At 44.8% G+C, this 17,436-nt stretch overlaps 1 pseudogene; it reads left to right on the forward strand.

Annotated features, from left to right (window-relative positions):
* The first annotated feature begins 2,028 nt into the window (after positions 1 to 2,028).
* Positions 2,029 to 15,176, forward strand: LOC116539504 (annotated as a pseudogene).
* The last annotated feature ends 2,260 nt before the right edge of the window (positions 15,177 to 17,436 follow it).

Consider the following 17,436-nt stretch of genomic DNA (forward strand, 5'->3'; position numbering starts at 1 on the left):
CTTTTTTTTTTTTTTTTTTTTTTTTGAGACAGAGTTTCACTCTTGTTACCCAGGCTGGAGTGCAATGGCGCGATCTCCGCTCACCGCAACCTCCGCCTCCTGGGTTCAGACAATTCTCCTGCCTCAGCCTCCTGAGTAGCTGGGATTACAGGCACGCACCACCATGCCCAGCTAATTTTTTGTATTTTCAGTAGAGACGGGGTTTCGCCGTGTTGACCAGGATGGTCTCGATCTCTTGACCTCGTGATCCACCCGCCTCGGCCTCCCAAATTGCTGGGATTACAGTCTTGAGCCACCGCGCCCGGCCAAAAGTGAAACTTTTAAAGAGACAGGACAGAAATCTGATTCAGAGTTCTGTTATTTTTATTCTTGCATTCCAATGGATTGCCTTACAAATGCGGCCCTGGCTGCATCCAGCTCAGACCCTTTCCTCTGTGACAACTGCCTTCTCTTGCTTCAGTTGCTGAGGGTGATCTCTGACATGCGCATAAGCTCCAGCTGAAATCAGGAGTGAGGACTCAGGAAGTCGTTTTCTTTGGCCTTCTCTGTCTAGTCCCTTCCTTCCTTCCACGAGGGACCCCTCCTGGGCTGCAGCCCTGCCTCCGCTCAGCAAAGGCCTCCTGCAGTTCCTGCAGCCTGGAAACACAGAGGCACCACACCCCTGCACACTGGAAGGGATGTCCCCAGAAATCAAAGCACGTCCTCCCTGTTGTCACGAAAACTGGAAACAGGAGAAAGACCGGTTGTTTTCCTCCACGGGCAACCCTGTAAACAGTAACCAAACAGCCTGGCCAGTCTGGAAGCCCGTTTGCAAAGAGCACGGCCAACACTTCATGAGCAGGCGGTGGGAATCGGGCCCCAATCGTCCCTCTCATATCACATTAGCAATGCCCAGATTAGGTTTGATAATCCTGACACCGCTACATAGCAGGTGGATTTGTTTATAAAAGAGTCGTGTTCCGACCACAAGGGAATTTGAAACAGAGCGACTCCCCACTGTTTTGGAGTCTGCCTAAAACACGCCTGCCAGGAGGCTGAGGAGTCACCAAATGCCCAGAACTGCGCTTCAGCTTCCAGTCACTTCACCCACTTCCAATTCATTGCCTCCCCCTACCAGCTCAAAGGAAGGCCTGGACCTCTGACTCCACTGAAGGTTCTCGGGCATCAGTCACTGAGTGACAGAGTTGAGCTAGCTTGAGGTTCAAGGTCAGGCCGCGTTAGGCTACATTTCTGGCTTTGGCCCTTACTGGCTGTATGCGTCTGCTAGGGCTGCCATAAAAGGGCATCACCAACTGTGCGACTTAAAGCCACAGAAATGTGTTCTCGCCCAGCTCCGGAGGAGAGCCATCTGAAATCAAGCTGTTAGTAGGATCGCCTCCTCCAAAAGCCTCTAGGGAGGATCCCTCCCTGACTCTTCCAGCTCTGGCAGCCCCAGGGAGGGGGTCCTTGATTGCGGTGCCATCACTCCACCCTCAACCCCTGTCTTCACATGGCTGTCTTCTCTGTCTCTGTGTCTGAGTCCAAATGTCCCTCTTTTTACAAGGACGGTAGTCACATTGGATGTGGGACCCACTGGACTCCATGTGACCTCATCTGAACTAATCACATCTGCAACAACACTATTTCCAAATAAGGTCACACCCTGAGATACTCAGGGGGGAGTAGGGGTTAGGGTTTCAATGTATCTTTTGTGGGGAAACAATTCAACCCACAGAACTAAGTGTGACTTGGACGAAGTGGATGAACCTCTCTGAACCACAGCTTTCTCAGCTGAAAGAGACAGAACCATGACCCACTTCACACGGCTGCTGTGAAGCTCAGATGAGATTCGCGGGGAAAGTTCCTACTCCTGGAAGATGTTCAGTACATATCAGTTCCTCTCTGTGTTCCTGCCATGCCTCCCCCGCCCCTCCTCCTCCCTTTGGGGAAACTGTGCCCCTATTCGGACACCAACTGTCTGCCTGCTGAGCTATGGATCAGCCATAGGCGTTATGCAATCAGAGCTAAAATTAGGAGAAGAAGCAGGAAATGAATGGAGGAAATGACCTGGATGGGAATCTGGGAATGGATGGGTTTGATGTCCACGGCATTAAAAATCGTAACATTCAGAGGACAATTTGGCAATATTCCAACTAAAATGCCTATGCTCTTTGGACAGGCAGCCTGCTCCTGGGCACTTATCCTAAACATTTGGTCTCTGTGCCAAATGACACACGAAAGGCATCGTCATCACAACATTGGTCATCAAAGCCATGGCTGGAAACAGCCCACACTCTATGATACACCCATGGAATGAAACACCACGCAGCCCTTAAAAATAATGAGGCAGTTCTCTGTGTGATGAAATGAAATGATCTCCAAGATACAATTTTAAATGAAAAAACAAGGTTTGAGCAAGGAGGGAGAAGCTAGCGGCACACAGAGGGTCTCAAGGCGATGAAGCTACTCTTTATGATGCTATGGCGGTGGATGCATGTACAGACATTGGTCCAAGCAAACATCAAGTGTGAACTGTGATGTAAACCATGGGCTTTGGGTGATAGTGACGTGTGGGCTCATCCATTCTAACAAATGGACCACTCTGGGGCAGGCTGCCGGTAACGGAGGAGGCTGTGCATGTGTGAGGAAGGGGTGGATGGGAAATCTCTGCATCTGCTCCGTTTTGTTGTGAATCTACAATTGCTTTATTGTTAACTGCTCTATAAAGTCTATTTTTTAAAAAGCAACGTTTAGAACATTATGCCAACTACCCTGGTGGGAGGAGAGAAAACATACATGTGTCTGTATACATGTCTATACACATACACACATGTACACAGGTAACATATAAAGATATATGAAATATTAATAATGGTTCCCTCAAAGAAATTGGCCAACTAGGGCTGAAGACAGAGAGACACACGTTTCATTGTATACTCCTCTGTGCCTTTTTTCCTTTTTCTTTTGAGACAGAGTCTCACTATGGTGCCCAGGCTGGAGTACCGCAGTGCTATCTCAACTCACTGCAACCTCCACCTCCTGGTTTCAAGGGATTCTCTTGCCTCAGCCTCCCGAGTAGCAAGGATCGCAGGCGCCTGCCACCATGCCCGGCTCATTTTTGTATTTTGACTAGAGATGGGATTTCACCATATTGCCCAGCCTGGTCTTGAAATCCTGACCTCGAGTGATCCACCCACCTCAGCCTCCCACCTCTGTACATAAATTATCTATTCTATAAATACAATTTTTAATAACAAAAATCACAGGTTTCAAAGGCTTGTGATTAACTAGGCTTCACCTATAGACTCATGCCTAACCCCAGCGAGGGTTCCAATCTGGAGGAGACGGGGAAGCATGTCAAGTAGCTGATGGTGGCATGTAGCCCAGCAGGGATGTTTTCATTTAGGGGCAGATGCTAACCATAGCTGGGAATATCAGAATCAGAATCTGACCTTCAAGAAGAGAGCATGGTGAAAACTACATAGGTAGGGCAACCATGTGAGCTTAAAGCAGAGATGGGGTTCTGAGTGGGAAGGGGAGAGAGACAGGGGAAAGGAGCAGGGGCCTATCTCACACTCAGGTCCCGCAGCTGGAGGAGTGCCTTGGGGAGACAGCTAAAGCTCCTGGGTACAGAGACCCACTCAGGCTCCACAAACACACATACCTTAGCACCTGCTGGGGAAGACAAGACTGCAGAGGAAATCTCCTCCTTCCCCAGCAAAGCCAGGAAAGAAAGGAAGGCATCCAGGAGCCAACCAGGCCCCATCGCAGTGCATGCCTGTCACATCCTCTTCCTCTACCTCATCCAAGCTTACTCAGGGGTGTCTTGTTCCCTTGGGTTCCTGCACAGGGACTGGCTAATTTAGTAAACTAATCAAGACACACGATCAGGCATTATTTCATGAGCACCTCATGGGGCGCCACATAGGATGTTTCCTCTTGAATCAACTTGACATTGAGATATGAATAGCTGTTAATTGTTTAATTTGTTCATCCTTCCCAGGGGCAATTGCATTTTACTGGCACTTCAGACACTCAAAGGAATGTGTGTCTGCAGGAAATTATTTCAGGACTGTGACAGCATAGTGGAGGACAGCTGTTTGGGACTGGAGGCCTTCCCTGTACCCTCCAAATCCTGTGACAAAGGCAAGAACCAAATTCATCCACCTTTTATCCCAGGCCATTTCTGGAATAACACTGAAGACCACTTTAAGAGGGAAGAAAAAGGCCACCTGGAGTGGAGCCTGCCAGCACTGCCCTATGATCTATGGCTAAACAAAAGGCCAGTGTCACCTGAATGGCTCAACAAGGCACAATAGACTTGGGATCTGTCAATCAGACATAGTCCACTGACATAATTTAGCTGCCACTATATGTCAGGTCTGTAAAGAAATAATTGCTAGGTCCCAAGAGAACTGATGCTCAACATAAGGCCTTACAAGTGGGCCCAGGAGTGTCCTTTTCTTCCCCTGACTATGAAACTCAAGAACTTCTCCAGCCCAACACACACACACACAAAAATATATATATATTAAATTCTTTTCAGGAACAAAGACCCTTCCTTTGTGTTGCCACAGACAATGAAGAAATCAGCCAGTCTGGTCCACCCTCAAAGAAAAAGCCAGTCAGTGCAATTTACCATGAACACTGACCATTCAACTGGACTTACCAACTCTCTTGGGGACTGCATCCTTTTAGTATGCAGGGTACAGAAACTCCATGAGCCTCTCAATTGCCCTGGTGCAATTACTGTATTGATTTGATGCGGCATTAGCTCTGTGTTTAAGGTAGTTTATGGTTTTTAATTTGCAATTAAGTCAAATGATGCCTGTTTGTTAAAACGGCTGACATTTGTTTATATTCTGCAGCAAGCAATGAAGGCAACTCCCATTTAGTATCACAAACACGCGGAGTAGGGAGCTTGACATTTCAAGGAGCTCAGTTCCTTGCCTGGCTCTTCAAACTACTAAAAAAATTAAACTTACACCCATCCATTATAAAATGGTTCAAATAATAATTGGTGCTTTTCAGTGACAAGCTAATGAAGTCACCAAGCAACCTTGGAAGGCTGCTAACGAGATGAATAACAAGAATAATTGATTTTGTCACTTCTTCCTTTCTGAATAATCTTCCAGCACTTGACCTGCTCTATTTCCTTCCAGCCTCTGATGTAGCTACACTGCAGCTACTCTTCATGGTGGTTGGTTTTGGTGGGAGGTGTTTTGGTATCACTTTTGTTGCTGCATTGTCTTTCAACAGCAACTTCAGAATTCCTCTTTACGAATAAGCAAGATGGTAGCGGACAAGGGTTTGAGTTTCAGGAGTGCCTCCCATAATCCCAGTGCCAGAGCACTATCAGCCAACACTGAGCATGTCGTGGCTCTGCAAAAACGTTGTATCTCATGTGAGGACGCTCAGATATTCTCAGACATCCCCATTTCCAAGTCCTATTCTTAGCTCTTTCAACTCTGTGTGCCTACCAACCTACCTCATGACAGTTGCGACAAATACCAGCTGCAGAAAATAATGCCTGCTTTTTTTAACCGTCCCAACATGTAACAATTCAGTAGAAGAGAATGCGCCTGCAAGAGACAGGATAGAAAAGAAGATCAGAGCGTCACGGAAGACAAAGGAAGAGTGCGTTTCCAGAACATCCAATGCTGCTAAGAGGTAAATGAAGAGGAGGACTGCATGGAAGGTAGGAAACGGATGATTTCAGATATCGCGTGGCACTCAGGTGACCTCAGTTATGACTGTTTTGACAGAGCGGTGGGGGCGGGAGCCAGCATGGAGCATTTGGAGGAAGAGTTGTCGCTGCAAGGCAGATGCTTCCCTGTTCTGCACACCCCAGCAACCAAGGCTGTGACTACACAGGGAAGATCCATCCATTTAAGAACCTCCTCAGAGCAGTATTCTAAGTCATGCTTTTAATTTGCCATTTACTGAACTAGTAACGTTTTTGTTTTTTGTTTTGTTTTGTTTTGTTTTGTTTTGTTTTTTTGAGACGGCGTTTCACTCTTCTTGCCCAGGCTGGAGTACAGTGGCACAATCTCGGCTCACTGCAACCTCCGCCTTCCAGGTTCAAGAGACTTTCTTGCCTCAGCCTCCCAAGTAGCTGGGATGACAGGTGCCCACCACCATGTCCAGCTAATTTTTTGTATTTTTAGTAGAGACAGCATTTTGCCATGTTGGGCAGGCTGGTCTCGAACTCCTGACCTCGTGATCTGCCCACCTCAGCCTCCCAAAGTGCTGGGATTACAGGCATGAGCCACTGCGCCCAGCCTACTAACCTTGTTTTTAAGAGATTAGGTCCTGCTGTGTTGCCCAGGCTGCTCTCCAACTTCTGGGCTCAAGGGATTCTACCCCCTCTGCCTCTCAATTATTTGGGATTACAGGTATGAGCCACTGCACCTAGCTTAAACTACTAGCTTAAACATGGATTTACACAAAAAATTCAAATACTAAAGAGCCATAACTACCATATGGGTTTGCTATTAACTGCCTCCTCCTCGTTTTCCAGTTAATTCATGAAATCCAGCCAGAAGTAGCTCAGAGAGCAACTCTGGACTGGCCTTTGTCTGGCTTTACAACTTCCTTTGTAGCCTGATGGCTTCATCATCCCTGCTCCATTTCCATGTTCTATGCCAGTCCAAGATCCTTGCTGATCCATGACAATCTATGTTAGACCAGCCACTTACCCACATCGGAGCCAAACCAGCACTTACTGAGAGTTCTGTCTCTACACCTGTTTCTACGTAGCTCCAAGTTCAGGCAGAGATTTCAGTCACAGTAGGGTTTTGCTCTGTCTTGTACAGCAAGTGCTGAAGGAACTAGAAATGAAAGTTCTGCAAACATGCTCCGGAAAAAGCCTATGAATATGACCTACAGATACCACCTCCGGTTGTGATGCGTGAGTAGTTAAGATCTCCCTGGTTAGAGGGAGAAAAGGAACCTCGAATACCGATTTTCAGCTGAAGTCCTTCCCACTACTGCTCCAAGACCTTTGAGATACCAGTTGGAGAAAGCTTGCTTTTTCGAATGAGTTTTTCTGTTATGGACTCCAATGCTCTAGGGTATTGCAGATGAGACACAGTTTTGTGGGGAACACGTGAGACAGGGATTATACAGAAAGAGAGCCCCCCCACAGTGACTTAATCCCCTTCTCTGGAAACAAAAAAAATGGCCCTGCAGACTAAGAGGAGGCAGGAAGGGATGGTTTTTGACGTCAGGAGGCAGTAAGGGTCATGAATACATCCTATGTCGATGACAAATTTAAGAAGGCGCTTGTGTAATGTCGACTGTTAATGTCCCAACCTATTTGGGACTAGGAAAAACCAAGGCAAGTGAATAAACAGGTATTTTCTAAACTCACTTTAATTTTTTAAGAAAATGATATTGACACCCAACAGTGTCTTCCAGCTAAGTGACCATTCAGAAATAAGAAGAAATGGAAAGAAAAGGAAGAAATATACCATGTTATGGGTCAAATTGTATCACCCAAGAAAATATATGTTGAAGTCTTAACCCCCAGTACCTAAAGACATGACCTTAGTTGGAAGTGGCATCTTTGCAGCAGTTATCCAAATAAGGTCATCAGGGGGTCCTCATCCAATAGGATTGGTGTGCTTATAAAACGGGGAAATTTGAACAAAGACACAGACACAGGCGCAGAGGAAAAACAATGTGGAGACACGGGGAAAGACAGCCACGTGCCTGATGGATGCACAAGCTGAGGAACATCAAGGATTGCCAGCAAATGCCAGAGGCCAGATGACGCAAGAAAGAATTCTTCCCTGGTGCTGTCAGAGGCAGCAGAGCCCTGCCAACACTTTGATCTCAGACTTCTGCCCCCAGAATGTGAGACAGTAAATTTATGTTATTTTAAGCCACCTAGTTTTGGGTACTCTTCTATGGCAGCCCTAGGAAGCTAATACATGATCTCATTATATGTATATATTAAGTGTAGGTTTGTCCCAATTTCTAAAAATTACAGTGTGAAAGAGATCCCCATTTTATGAATGGACAACCATGGCGGGCAGATCCGCACAGCTCCATTTGGCATAGCAACCGTGGGAATGCAAGACCAGAAGATAAGGACAGGATAAAAAGAATCCTGAAGTAAATTTAGAAACAAAACACATAAGGCTTTTTACAAGTTGCTTAAAAGGTGTAAATTTTGCTCTGGGCTTCCCACTGGCCAATTTAAAGAAAGAAATTCAATCAGTTACACAACACGAGATTCACATGGAAAGAGAAAAAAAGGCCATCAGGAGAAACAAAGCTATTTCTGGGACTGAATCCTGAAAGAAAGTTAACTAAGAGACTTGTCCGATTTCTGAATTTTATCTTTAGCAATATCAATTATCCCATATATACTCTGTTTCATTCTGAATTATATATGGCTGTGTCTTACAATATCCTTCATTTTCAGTCAGCGGCCACACAGGATGGTAAAAGTTGTGATTTTCATAGCTAAAAAGATGTCATTGATTTCCAGCTGTCTAATGATGTGGCTTAATCCAGAGATAAAATCTGGAATGTTTTATTCAGGGGTTCCCAAAAACTAGTCCACAAACTAGATACATCAGGATCACCTGCGGCTTACCTTTAAGAAGATACAGATGCCTGAACTTCAACCCTGGGGAATCTGATCGCTTGGACAATTCTAAATGAGAAACACTCATCTAGAGAATGACAAAGTACCTCAGCCACGCCTTCTGATACGTAGGCATCATTTCTGTCAGTCTATATTTTAATAACTTTTAGATAGAAGTCAAGGTGAGACTCCAAGTCCATTATGGGCTTCTTCAGTGTAAACCACTAAACTCATTGCTATAGCCTGAATATGTCTCCAAAAATTCATGTGTTGCAAACTTGATCCTAAGTGTAGTGGCATTGGGAGGTGGGGCCTCTTGGGAGGTGAAATGATTGGTGCTGTTTGCTATGGTTTGGATATGGTTTCTTTGTTCCCACCAAGCTCATGTTGAAATTTGATGCCCAGTGTGGTACTGTGGGGAGATGGGGCTTACCGAGAGGGGTTTCAGCTATGAGGACAAATCCTTCATGAATGGCTTAGGGCTGCTCTTGAGGTAGGAAGTGAGTTCTTACGCCTGTGAGAATGAATTAGTTCTCTTAGGAATGGATCAGTTTCTGAGAGAGCAGGTTGTTATAAAGCTAAGGATGTCCCTGGGGTCTCCCTCTTCTTCACATGTGTTTGCTTCCCCTTTGACCTCCTCCACCACGTGACAACGCAACACAAAAGCCCACTCCAGAAACCAGGGCCATGCCTTTGAATTTCTCAGCCTGCAGAACCATGAGTTAAATAAACCACCTTCCTTTATAAATTACCCAGACTCAGCGTTCTCTAACAGCAACGTAAAACAGATTCAGCTGCCATAACCAAAAAAAAAAAAAAAAAAAGCTTGCAAAAGTGGATTCACTCTGTTCTCCTCCTCTGCCATGTGAGCACACAGTAAGAGGGCCCTCACAAGATGCCAGCACCTTGATCTTAGACTTTCCATCCTCCAGAACTGTCAGGGGAAATGTTGTTTTTTATGAGTTACCCAATCTCAGGTAGTCTTGTCGCATCACAAATGGACTAAGACATTTATCACCTCAAAAAGACTTGGTTCTGGAGTGAAAGCGACTCATCACCCACCCTTCCATGTGTCACATGGGCTGGAATAGTGTGGGTCTGTGGCTTGGTCTAAATTCCGTCACCTCCATTTATTAGCCACATGGTCCTCACCTGGGTCAGGGGCCTCTCTAGCTTTACTTGGCCTAGGGAAATGAAGACGGCAAGGCCAGTCTCATACATTTGTTGTAATGATTAAATAAGAGAGTACATGTGAAACTCTCAGCAAAATGCCTGTGTGGTGGAAACATCCAATCAAGGAAACTTATTGTTGTGTATTATTTATGCCTTTAGGAGATACCATTTTCTGAGACTGTGCTCCAGGATATCACCCTGCCTGGCTGGAGCTGTCAAACTGCAAGATAAACCATTGAGATGCTCCACAGATCAAAATTGACCACCGAGGTGCAAAACTGAGTCACAAACCCAGAGAGTGGGCCCTCCCTGGCTACCTCCAGCCCTCCTACCTACACAGACCAACCGGGAGGTGGGAGGACAGGTGTGCAGAAAGCCACATGTAACTAAGCAGACAGTGTTGTTACAGACATGAGGAAGGTTATGAGAGCACATGACTCGAAACCCATAAAAATCAACCAGACTCCACATGCAGCACTTAGATGCAACAAGGACTCCAGAGGCCTCCTGGAGAATGGTTCATGTTACTTTTATTAGTGAGGGTCTTTTAAATCCTTTATTGGTTAATCCTCCTATTGGCTGGATAGCTCCTTCTTGCAGGATCATAGAGCTAGGTGTAGTCTTGAACGGGTTATCTTGGGACCTTATTATTTGCCTCCTAACACTTTTCTTATCTAAACCTGAGTGCCCAAAGTACCCAAGGTGTCTATGCAGGGTAACTAATTTGTATGTCTTCCAAAACTGTGAGCCCACGGCAGGGAGCAGGGGAAGAAGGGAAGCAGAGGGAGAGGAGGGTGTCGTTAAAACTCAGAGGTAGGGTGGTGGAGGGACTGCATAATTAGCAATACGCTCACTAAGGGACTCTAGGGAGGCCATGTGATGGCTGTCAGTATCAGTTGAATCTCTGCCACATCTATCTGTGGTCTGTGATGTAGCCATTTACAAATGTCTATGGAGAGTTCATAATAACATAGGAAGTGCTTACTCTGCCCCGTACATCATATAGAAATAATAGCTACACTTGACTGAGCACAAGCTGTATCATATATACTCATTAAAGGATATACGTGTGTGTATATATACACTCTCTGCTACGCGCGCGCATACACACACACACACATTCTCTCTCTCTCTCATGAAACGAACACCCTACAGGGTAGGTTTTATTTTCCCAGCCTGAAAGATGAGGAAACAGAGACTCAAAGTTAAACCACTTGTCCAAGGTCATCCAGCTACTGCATGGTAGAAAAGGGTTTTAAACCCTCGCCTGCCCAACCCCCCAAAGGCCTGCACTCTCATTTCTGCCATCACGCTAAACAACTAGCTAGGGTCAACACCAAAGATTCCAAGGAAATAGAGTAATTGGATTGTATCTGGATCCTGAGAGCTTGGGCATTTTTAAAAACAGCTTTGCATTTTTCCAGAAGGGCCCCAACATTTCTTTCGTAAAGAAAAGCACTTTGTGTATTCCTTTCCCATGTGACTTTCCAGCAAACATAGGAGGCCTCAAATGGACCCAGCACTGAGCCCTGCTTCCTGCCTACCATCTCTGACTGAAATCCAAGGCATCCCTGCTCAGTGGTCTGCTGAGAGCTGCTCCGCTCACCACACAAGATGCAATTTGATTTGCGCAAACTTTTTTTCTTTTCTCTATAGCTGTTCCTTAAGTCCAGCCAGGGACCCCTGCTGCCCGACAGACATCGGCTTAGAGACTGTATCTGTTTCCTGTTGCTGCTGTAACAAAGTACCATGGGCTGGATAGCTTAAAACAACAGAAATGGATTCTTTTTCAGGCTGGGCACAGTGACTCACACCTGTAATCCCAGCACTTCAGGAGGCTGAGGCAGTGGATCACCTGAGGTCAGGAGTTCAAGACCAGGCTGGTCAACATGGTGAAACCCCACCTCTACTAAAAAATACAAAAATTAGCCAGGTATAATGGTGGGTGCCTGTAATTCCAGCTACTCAGGAGGCAGAGGCAGGGAGAATTGCTTGAACCCAGGAAGGGGAGGTTGCAGTGAGCTGAGATGTTGCCACTGTACTCCACCCTGGGCAACAGAGCTAGAAGCTGTCTGGGGGGTGGGGGGAAGGGGAGGGGAGGGGAGGGGAGAGAAATTTATTCTTTTTCAGCTCTGGAGGCCGGAAGTCCAAGAGTCCAAGGTTTTGGCAGAGCCAGGCACCCTCCAGTGACTCTGGGGAAAATTCAGTCCTTGCCTCATCCAGTTTCTGTTTCCAGGCATTGCTTGACTTGTGGCTGCATTACTCCAAGCTCTGCCTTTGACTTCACATGGTCTTCTTCTCTTTTATCTTTGTCCCCTCTTCTATATGTTATAAAGACACTTGTTATTGGATTACATGTGTGTATCTGGATAATTCAGATGAACTCATCTCAACATCTTTAATTTTAATACATCTGCAGAGACACTTTTTCCAAATAAGGTCACATTTGCATGTTCTAGGGATTAGGTGGTGAACATAGTTTTTTGGGAGCCACCATTTAACCCCTAGAGAAACCATCCCTCTTGCAAGCCCGGGGCTCATTACAAGAGGCAATGGAATGGATGCTGTGTTTACATCTTGTGATGTCAGTTTCAGGATCACGTGTTGAGCTCCCCACATCACCACAGCAGAAGAAAATTCTGCTGCCAGCCTGAAAAGTGAGGAAGTTGTAAGCTCTTCTGTATCTCCCCCCTAACCAAGCAGCATCTCTTGCATAGCCGGCAATGATGGATTCTAAGATGAAGCACTCTCCCTTTAAGTTCCTGAGGCTCAAAATCTTGAAATTTCTTTTTAATTTTATGGTAACCACTAGGGGCTTTGTCGAGGAAGGATGACAGGAGTAATCACCCGAAAACAGATTTCTAGGTAATTTATACTTAGTCAATCCAAACCTAATTCCTGGGTGACCTATCCTGTGCCTAAGGAGGCTGAAATAATCATGTATTTACCCTTTACCCTGAAATTAGATGGTACTTACTATGCAATTACCCAGTCACTAAGTGACAATTACCGTGTAATTAAATGGTCAGTGGTTACCATATTATTAAATAGCATTGACATGATATTCATTCCACAGAACCTTGTACAGTGGCCTCAGAATTAAACTCCCCACCAAGAAATTACAGCCATTCCTGGAAGATCTGTTCTTTGCTTGGGTGGCTTTCTAGCTGGCAAAAATCCCAGTGTCACATGCCCAAGAGGATGCTGGAGATGGTGAACACAGGGCTCAGATGTAACGTGGCCTCTTAGGCACAGGCCCCTCATTAGACCAGAGGAGCCCCTCTGTAGCCCAGCTCCAGTCCAAAGCTAGGATATGTGGCCAAATTCCATGATCCTTCTCCAAGAACATGGTGAAAAGGAGTAGAAGACATCATATTCATTCTCTCCTGGACGTGATACCTACCCAGGGGTGAAACGTGCTGGGAGAGCTTGGAGCCTGAGTAAAGCAAAGCCCTTGGATGAGTAATTTCACCTGGGAGAAATAGTCACCAAATCTTTAATACAAACATAAGCTGCCTCCTCTGTTCCATAAGAACAGGACTTTTATCTGTCTTGTTTATTACCTTATCACCAATGCCATTCTTGGCACATTGTCAATGCTCAATAAATATTAGTTTAATGAATTGAATTGAATTGATTGTTATGCATCTACTACATGCCAGACACCATGAATTGAAACATTTTAAGGACACTGTGAGGTCCTCATGGAGTCTCAGAAAGGCTGCATCACTTGCCCAAGGTTATAAAACAATCAGGGGGTGGCAGGTACAAAACTAAACACATGACACCCCGATCTCAGCCACATACTGCCTCAAACCACCCTGGGAAGCTAAACGTCTTTGGAAGGCAGTAGGTGCAGAGCAGCCTGGCCAGACATGGAGGCTAGGCCAGCCCATGGATGGCTGCAGCCCAGGAGCCTCAGTTGGGGGCCAGGTGAGCCACAGACAGAACAGGAGGTCAATGGCCACCAGCACAGGTGGGTGTGACGGCTGTGGTCACAGTGGACACTATAGAGAAAGACAACATCACACTGTCCTTCTCCCCTGCCTCTGATGCAGAATTTGATGCTGTGGTGGGATATTTAGAGAACATTATCATGGAAGACAATTCCAGTTATTGCAGAGAAATTCCATGGACAGTACTACCAAGAGTTTGAAGACGTGAAAGAGAATAAACTCACCCACACACCTACTTTTAATGAATGCATTTCTTTGGTAGAAAAGTATCTTGAAGAACAGCTGCTGGAGTGGATTCCTGGATTCGACATGGCTGCCTTCAAGCAAGGTCATGCCCCATAAAGATGAAGGGGCAGGTCACACATTCCACATGCTGCTTACATTTACAGATTGTCTGACTTTTACAGAAATATTTCTGGACTACAGAGCAGAAAAAGGCGGCCAGGGATTGGATTTAAGCAGTGGTATAGTGCTGACTTCATTGTGCAAATCATCCTCTATGACAGTTTCCCAGAACAATCTGCAGCACCAGATCCCACCTCCAGGCAAAGAATGGGATCATTCTAATGTCACTAGCTGGAAACACGCAGCAAAGTTTCAGCTACTGATGACTGAGGAATACATCCTGGAAAAACTGGCTCGGTTCTGCAGGTCTGCATTAAGTATTGATGTATCAAAACCAAAACAACGTAATCCCCCAGAACAGCTTCTCCTGAAACACCTTCTTGTGTTCAGAACCCTTGTACATTTCCCCAAATGCTCAGTAATCCTAGTACTCCTCCCAATCCCAAGTAGACACTTCCCTCAGGTGCTTCTGGGTTAGAATGCTTTGGGGGCCTCTTTCCCCACTATACATGTTGGCATGTCAACAGCGTGGAATAATCCACCATCACAAACTCTTTGACCAGGCCTTGCATGAACCTTTTTGTGCACTTACAGCTCTTTTTCACATGGGTCAGAGTCTCAGTACATCAGCTTTAGTGGACTTTTTGACTATTTGTAGGAGGATTTATCTAGGGTGTTACGCAAGCCAGCTGACCATCTTGAGATTTCTGGATCTCCTGTGATCACAGGTTGTCTTGGCTCTAGGAATCTACGAAGAGTGTGATCCTTTATCTAAAAGCTACATGTGAAAAATCAATTCCTAGTCTTACATGTACAGTCCTGTATCACCACGTCTTCTGCTGGTCCCGATGTAATCCCATTCCCAGGAGACTTTAAGCATTATATTTCTAAAAAATAATTTTATAGATGAATGATCAGGCTAGCCTAGTGAATGTGATCTTGCAACTTCCACGATTACCCACTTAAAGATCAAAATATTCCATGCTGTGTGCTTTTTAGTCGTTAGCGCTGCGAAGGCAAAAATGCCTTCTGCATTGGCATTAATTCCCATTTTACGGGGCACCAATGAATTCATGCTGTGTGCTGGAAACCAACTAAATCAGTATCCTGTTCTTAGAGCACATTAAATGAGTCTATGCATGTTGCTGAAAATCTTTTCTGTATAAACCGGTTTGTTAGGCTTTCTGCAGGGTAGGTAGGAACTCTGTAATTTCCTCTTCCTGTCAAAATGCTCTCCTACTGAAACGGTGTTCCACTGGTTGAGCTTTGCATGAGTAGGAGGTTGTAAACAGCTTTACTGGTCATCTGTCTGCCTTGCTTTGTGTGTGATAGACCATTACTTACCAGAAAATATGTGTATCAAGAAAACCGGTCATTCAATTTCAATGTGTACTTTTTATTTTTTTAAGCAAAAATAAGAAGTTGTACTGACTTTTCACTTGGCAATTCTAGTTTCAGAGGATAAGCTATAAGCAACGTGTCCTTTCTTTATTTCTATGTTGATTGAACACTTTTGTGCTATGAGTAAAACGTGAAGCATTTTGCAAGAACCATTTTTAAAAAAAGGACTTTGGAAAGCTGATGGCTTTGCCAGGGTGAATCGCTTTGGAGGTCTAAGATTTATTTATGTAAAGGAACCACAATAGTTTATGTATGCTGTTATTCACACTTACTAAAGAAAATGAGGCTCAGAGAGATTAAGGGACCAGTCCAAAGTCAAACATCCAGTAAACTGCTGAGGGTTGAACTTGAACTCAGAAGCCATTTGTCTGCTTCGTGTAACTAAAGAAAGACAGACCACCTGCCTCAAGCCCTCACATTTCCACCATTAAAATGTTTGGGGATCAGCATTGTTTCTAAATGTTGATGGTAAAATGGAATGTCTCACTAGCGCTCTCTAATACCCTCAATCAAATTACCTAGCCTCCAAAGACAGATTCAGAGGAAAAAATTAGACCAGAGAGGAATGGATAAAGTCTGAGGCTGTATAGAGGAACACAGTTCTCATCTTAAAGTCAATTCTGATCCACTGATAGCGGCTGCATGGACATTATATTGTGAAGCCTTCTGGGGTTACATCAGGACTCAGCAGCATAAAGGATCATAATCAACTAGTGGTATCTGCCGTGGACACTGTTGAAGGCGTAGCAGCACGTGAGTCAGGTATTTACCATTTCTTACAGATTTTGCGGGATTCTACAAAATAAGGTCAGGCTTGGAAATTGTTAGGGAAGAAGACAATGAGCGAGGCTGGAAAAACAGCTAATAAAGTAAGCCGCCAAAGACATTATTTTCCTCAAGTGCATATGCTTGAAGGAGAAAGTGAAAAATAAGATCTTAGTAAAATACAAACTACAAGTCAGGAAACCTTGCTTCTAGTCCCAGCTCTGCATTTAATTATCATTGTTAATTAAGCTCATCACTTCCCCTCTCTAGGTCTTGGTTTCATCTGTAAAATGAAGGTATTTGAATAGCAAATCCCCAAACCACTTCTCCAACAAGGATTTCCACAAATCTATGGTGCTTGTTACTGAACTAAGTAAAGAAAAGGGAAAATTACAGGCAGGAGAAGTGAGCAAAAGCTGGTCACACTCTTTAATTTTCTATTGGAGTATGAGACACAGAAGTAGAAATCAATACTTTCATTTTGACTATGTCTTAGACATGAATTCAACATGGAAGTAGAAATATCAAGTAGACAATTGAACATAAGTCTAGAGAGCTCAAGGGGGAAGCCTAGGTAAACAAAATAAACTTGGGAGTCATCAGTAAATAGATGCGACCGGATAAGGCCTCCTGGGGAGAGAAAGTAACTAGAGAAGAAAAGAGGGCCACAGGTGTTTCATCATTTAGAATTTAGACAGAAAGGGAATGTCCAGTGAGGCAAGGTGAGAACCATGCGGCTGTCATGGAAGCGGAGGAAAGCAAGTGTTTCAAGGAAGGAGTTGTCAGCTCGGCCCAATGCTGAGAAACATGGGAAGGAGAATTAGCTTTGGTAAGTTATATCGTTGGTGACCTTGATTTTAAAAAAAAAAAAAAATGGTTCACAAGAGTGATAGGGACAAAACCTGATGAGAGTGAGAAGACCCTTTTTTTTTTTTTTTTTTTTTTTTTTTTTTTCCAAAAAGATAGACTTTAATGGAATGAAACAGCAAAAAACAACCAAAATGCTGGCTGGGTGCAGAAGCATCCAGAAGCTAAATATGGTCTGCAATGAGGACTTAGGAGGAGGGAGATAATGCAGAATATCCCAAGTAAGAACCAGGTACACCTGCCAGGCTGGTAAGGGAAGCCCCAGTGCTGTGAGGAGGTGAGGAGGTGCGAAAAGCCACGACCCATAGCCTGCTGTTGACTTATAATGTTTTTGTGAAAATGTATGTAAAGGGA

Source organism: Sapajus apella, unplaced genomic scaffold (assembly GCF_009761245.1).
Source record: "Sapajus apella isolate SASKATOON/1434 unplaced genomic scaffold, GSC_monkey_1.0 scaffold129, whole genome shotgun sequence".
Lineage (NCBI taxonomy): Eukaryota > Metazoa > Chordata > Mammalia > Primates > Cebidae > Sapajus > Sapajus apella.